Source organism: Ixodes scapularis, unplaced genomic scaffold (assembly GCF_016920785.2).
Source record: "Ixodes scapularis isolate PalLabHiFi unplaced genomic scaffold, ASM1692078v2 PGA_scaffold5__190_contigs__length_132052651, whole genome shotgun sequence".
NCBI lineage: Eukaryota > Metazoa > Arthropoda > Arachnida > Ixodida > Ixodidae > Ixodes > Ixodes scapularis.
The window spans coordinates 114,933,891-114,939,890 of record NW_024609880.1 but is presented as its reverse complement, the minus strand read 5'-3'; positions in this window follow the sequence as shown (position 1 = coordinate 114,939,890).

Sequence of the window (6,000 nt, the reverse complement as noted above, 5' to 3'; positions counted from 1 at the left end):
CGTTGGCCGAGTCACCTCTCGTGGCCAATGTTTCATTGCAACTTTAATTGTAGTAAACAGTCAAAGGGTATATTACAAGGTGCAATTTGGTTTTGTGCGAACCTACAACGCACAAAACAGCACTCTAACACAGTATGCAGAGGTACCTAATACATCTTTTCCCGTTAAATCTGCGTTTATTTACACTATGTACAGTTTAAGCCGAAAAGAAGCTAGCCATTGCTCACGGCGTTTTGGAATCAGGCTGTGTCATGCTCTGTTGCGTCCGCGTGATGCGTGCGACACTTCGATTCCTCTTGGGACTTGCGCTGGGCTCTGTTTTTGAAGCAGGCCTCTTCCAAATGACCTTTCTTGCGGCAAAATGTGCAAGTTGCTTTGATATGCTTGCAGACATCCGGCGGGTGCGAGCCTGTGCAGCGAAACCAAGCACCGGCAGAGACCATCTCTGATTACGTCGCCGCCCTCCGCAAGATCGCAGCGGACTGCAACTTCGGAACGGTGACTAACGTGCCGGCCAGGACTACTACGGCTACAACCGCTAGTTCGTCCAGCGAGGTGACACAAGCGGCCCAGGCCGCACAAACACCAGGAGCTGAATTTTCTACCGTTCTGCCACTAGATGTCATGCTCCGTGACCGTTTCATCTGTGGCATTAAGGACTCGCGCCTACAGCAACGCTTGCTGGTCGAACGTCACATCACCTTCGACCGAGCTTACGCGATTGCCTTGGCTACTGAGTCGGCTGCCAGCCAGCAACGTCACATTCAAGGTGAAAAAGAAGGGAAGGTCCAGAGCACCTCAACAGTCAAGACCTCCAAGGGCGGAAAAACCCGCCGAAGCAATGTTCGGCCGACGGATCGCCACACCTCTCGATCTCATGAATCAAAGCTCGTCGACAAGCGAAGACCGAGAGGCTCTGACGTACGGAGTAACGGCAGATTACTCGGCAGGCCAAACCGTCTACGTGAGAAATTTCGGTGGAAGACCAGCATGGGTTACCGCGGTAATCATGAAACCGCTGGGTATTCGATCCTTTCAAACAAGAACGGAGGACGGAAAACTTCAGCGGCGACACGTTGATCATATTCGCCCCAGAAGATCACACTTGGAAACTCTAGAGGGCAAAGAAAAAGCTTCGCCATTCTTAATCTACCCAGCCACGGAGGACATAGACGAGTCACAAATGACACAGCCCGAGAACAGATGCACTGGGGACAATAATGCTGACGTCCAGTACAGAGGCACCATGGACAATAATGCTGAAGTCCAGGACAGAGACACCGTGGACGACAACGCGGACGTCCAAGCAGACCCCGGTTCAAGGACTACCCGAGGGGGTCGCCAGATCAAGCAGCCAGCACACTTTAAAGACTATGTACTGGGTGTTAATCAAGAAGGGGGATATGATATATATCGCGGTCAAGAAAGACGAAGACGAGGCTCAAGAAAAGCACGCGCGCACCCGCGATAGCAGAGACAGCCTGATTCCAAAAACGCCATGAGCAATGGCTAGCTTCTTTTCCGGCGTCGTCCAGCTGCGACAGAACTGCCCCAACACCGTATGGTGTCGAAGGTCGACTCACCGCATGATGTGAGCAGAACTGCTCGCTTCTTCACGGGGCTGGTTATGTCCTTGGCTTCGAAGTAGAACTCAAGGCGTTCCAACCATGAACTCCAGTTTCCTCGGGGGTTAAATGCCGGAATTCGTACGTGAGAGCCGTAGTCTTCCATCTTCAGGGTTCGCGAAACTCCCTCGTCGCCAATTAATACATCTTTTCCTGTTAAATCTGCGTTTATTTACACTATGTACAGTTTAAGTCGAAAGGAAGCTAGCCATTGCTCATGGCGTTTTTGGAATCAGGCTGTCTCTGCTATCGCGGGTGCGCGCGTGCTTTTCTTGAGCCTCGTCTTCGTCTTTCTTGACCGCGATATATATCAGTACCTCTAAACAAATTCCAGGGTTTCATGGAGCCTCCTTCAGATAACTGATGTTGAACATAAAATGTGTGCACCAAGGAGTGAGCAAACAGTGACTTCCAATTAGTCTCAAGCACCAGCGACATGTCGACAAGGAGTGCAATGTGTAGAATGTCGTCTATAGGTGTGCAGCCAAGATGAGAAGGCGAGATATAACGATATCAGAATAAGATCACACCAAAAAGGTTCCGTTACAATCTAGGCACAGTAATGAGTCAACCGACGTACAGCCTCGATTCACTCTGTGTTGAGGTGAAACATGGCCAACAAAATATAAAAAACGCGTTTTTTTTTTTTTTCTGTACATCATTTGCTCTGCGCCGTTGATAGAAGGACAGTTGGGCGGCGTCACAAAGTCACTCGCTAGCGCTTTTTCAAATTCGTTCATCGGCACTCATGGTATACCCGGGAGGAGAAAAGTACGAGCTCAGAGACGAGCCGCCGAGCGTCGATTGCGACTTTCCTAAAGAGAAGCTCCGGTACACTTCGGCGACTCGTCAGCTTCAGACGCCTCTTCGAACGAGCCTGACGCGCCCGCGAATCCAATGCGCCGAACGGGTGCGGCAGAAAGCACGCCGGAAGGTAGGGGGCTGGAGGCCGAGTATCCGAAAGAGACGCGGCGCTGGTTTCTATGTCTATTTCGCACATGAGATAACAAACTGGCAAAGCTAGCCGAGTGTGAACAGTGACTGACGTTACATTGGAGCACACGCAGTCGAAATGACGCCTGCAACAGAGCACAGCTAGGTGCTTTCAACAGGGGACACAGGCGTTCAAAAACGCCTCGATTTAAAAACTTCACGTATCCTTTCTGTCCTTCGGTGTTTACTTTGATCCGCGTACGCCAAAGCACTCAATGCTGCAAGTAATAGAGTCGTGTATACGTACAGTACCTTTCGAAGCAATTGAAAGTGTGTAGGTTTCGCTCGATGCCCACGAGTACAGAGTGCGACGAACGCCAATCACGCCGGCTGGCCAGGCTGGCCGGGTCGCGCAAGACACAGTCGTTGACACAGACACGGCGGTGACAGTGGCGCAACCGACGCCCGCCCGCTGCGCGCTGCGCACTGCGCATGCTCGTCTTGGCGGCTCGCCAGCACGCCGGCGACGCCGGCATCGCGCCGGGCGGCCGGGCCAGCCGGGCTCGCTCCCTTCGAAGTTCGAACAGTTCGAAGTCCAAACTGTGGTCCAAACTGCTTGCGCGCGCGAACGCGCGCGTGTTGGCGATGGAAACTGTCTTCTCGAGAAACGAGGCTGTAACGTATCGTTTGATGGCGCAAGTGCACGTATTTTTCACGTCGTTTTTTGGACAGTGTGTGAATCTCGCGAAACAGGCGACGAAAAGTGGTGGGTGAATTGTGCTCGCATGTCGTCGTGGATTTTGTGTACCACGTAGGATTACCCAGAAAGGTGGGTCAATATCGATAAATGTGCGCGTAAGAAGCAACTACATGCACTTGACCTGTCAAACCTATTCACCCTCATTATTTTATCGTGCGAACCGACATTGTCACCTATAGCGTTCGATTTCGGTCCCAACACCGGTAACTAGTATATCGTGTCATGATGTTGTATTTCTCACCGTCAGTAACTTCGCATTGATATCGTATTCGATGTGGTGGTCGTGTCCCAACACCGATAATTTCTTGTTGTATTGCGATGGTGTGTTGCAACATCAAATTGTATCCCGGTGCGTTGGGTTTATCGTTTGGCGATCAACTTTTGTTGCATTACAACTGCAATAAACATTTGTTGGAAAACGATCACTCCAATGAGCACGTTGTTATTGGGCTTTCTCATTAAAAGGTAGGTCGCGGCTGGTGTTCCGGCTAGTTATTCTGAATGGTTTGGTGGTTGTCTAGTTTCAAGCGCGCGAGGCTGTGTGTACTGTGTGCCGTACTAACAGCTGTACATACTTGCACTGTCGATCAATGTTAATGTGTTCGCAACGCAGAACGTTTATGTTATGTGTGTATCCACACCCAATATATTTTTCGCGTATTGCCGTCTGGATATGCCAACGTAATGCATGTTGGTAACTTGGTACCCGCGTTCTGAGATATATGCACGCGATATCATATTGTATTCTCCTTTGGTCCCATGATCGACGACCAATATTTGTATATCGTGTGGCCGTACAGTATGTCCATGTCGGTCACCAATATGCACGCGATGTCGTATTCTATTCCAATAACCGTGTAGTATATCGGGGTATTGTGCTCCGATATCGTGTTGTATACCAATAACCGCAAGTTATATCGGGATATTGTGCTCCAATATCCTGTTGTATACCAATAACCGCATACTATATCGGGATATTGTGCTCCGATATGAATTCCCATCGTGCGTATTGGGTTAATCGGATAACAATAAGTTTTTATTGGTTTCCATCATCTTCATTGGAATACAATATTTCCAATAAGCCGAGTTCATATTGGCCTTTTGCAGTAGGGTGCTACGGGTTATACGCGACATGCTCTCATTAATATACTCTTGCTTATTTACTAGGACCAGGTTATTCATTATGTTATAAAAAAAGGTTAAGCCGCTTCTGCTTCCTCCGCACTTGAAGGAGCTTTAGATTTGCCCTTTTATAAAGAGGTGACACAGAGTCCAGCCGTTCATAGCAAGAAAAAACAAAATTACCCAGTCGAAGGAAGACAAACGAGCAGCGTGACGCTTGCGACTCTCCGGCCACGACAGTTTCCAGCTCTCCGTGAATTGGCGCGAAGACTTAGCATCGTCTGAACTCGTTGCCGTGTATTGTACGCCTTCACGTCTTCTATTGACCGAACTACATTGGCCCAGTTAAGAGGGACCAGTCCCCTTTTAATATAAAAGGACACGCCTGAATTTTTCTGTCGGTCTTTCCTATACTGAGAGGGACCAGGGAAACTGTTTCTAGGTCTCCCTTAATTAATATGTTGGTGTCGCTCTAGATATTGCTAAATTATTTTTTCATTTCCCTCTTAAAAAGAACTGTCCCCCTGAAAACATCGTTGTCCCCTATAAAATCAAAGGGACAGTGTTCTTTATTAGAGATCGGTTTTACTGTGGAGGCGCGTTTTATAGGCCTTCATCGAGCACGGCGCAGTTTCTTACGACGCTGTCAAATCCATATTCGTTGTTGCGCCGGGAAATCTAGTTTTGGGTGGAGATTTCAACCTCCCAGATGTATCATGGGTAGATTATCGTACCGTGACTACTCATTCATCGTGCGTCTATTCAGCGTTTCTGGATATTGTAAATGACTGATTTGTATCAGTTTGTCACCGAACCCACTAGAACCGGTGCCAGCTGATTAACTGTCTTGGACTTATTCTTGTGTGATATGCCGTCAACTGTCACCTCTGTTTCTGTAATACCAGGCATAAGCGACCACGAAGCAGCTGTAGCGACAATAAAATGTTCAAATGTACCACGATATGAAGGCAAACCAAAAAAGGTTTACATGTTCGGCATAGCTGACTATGATGATCTAAGATCTCATACGTTTTTGGCCGAGGTTTGAAGTACGGGGTGTATCTACCGATGTAAGAGCTTTGTGGAAATTATTTAAGGAAGGTGTAAAAGAACTGCTTGACGTTTGCGTAGCAGCTGATAGTGAGTGAAACGCAAGCAAGATAAGATTTGGATGAAAACAGAAATTAGACGTTCAATATATAGAAATAAGCGTATTTTCGCGCAGTATAAGAAAACAAACGATTCATGTACATGCGACCATCTTAAAGAACTTCAACGAAGGCTCAAAACTAAAATAAGAAATGCAAAGTCTGATTATTTCTTTGCGTTTGGTCAAAGGAAGAAAGATGTGGCGGGTATCCCTTCGCTAGTGATTGACGACGCTTTTGTAACAGATGACAGCCTAAAAGCAACTGCATTCAATGGGTAGTTCAGGACTATCTTTTCAACTTCGACACCTGCGTCTCTACCGCCAATTATTGACGTAATCAATGATGCTATGGCCGACATTACCTTTGGTCATCACGGCATACGTAAATTATTAAGCAATATCAGACGGGG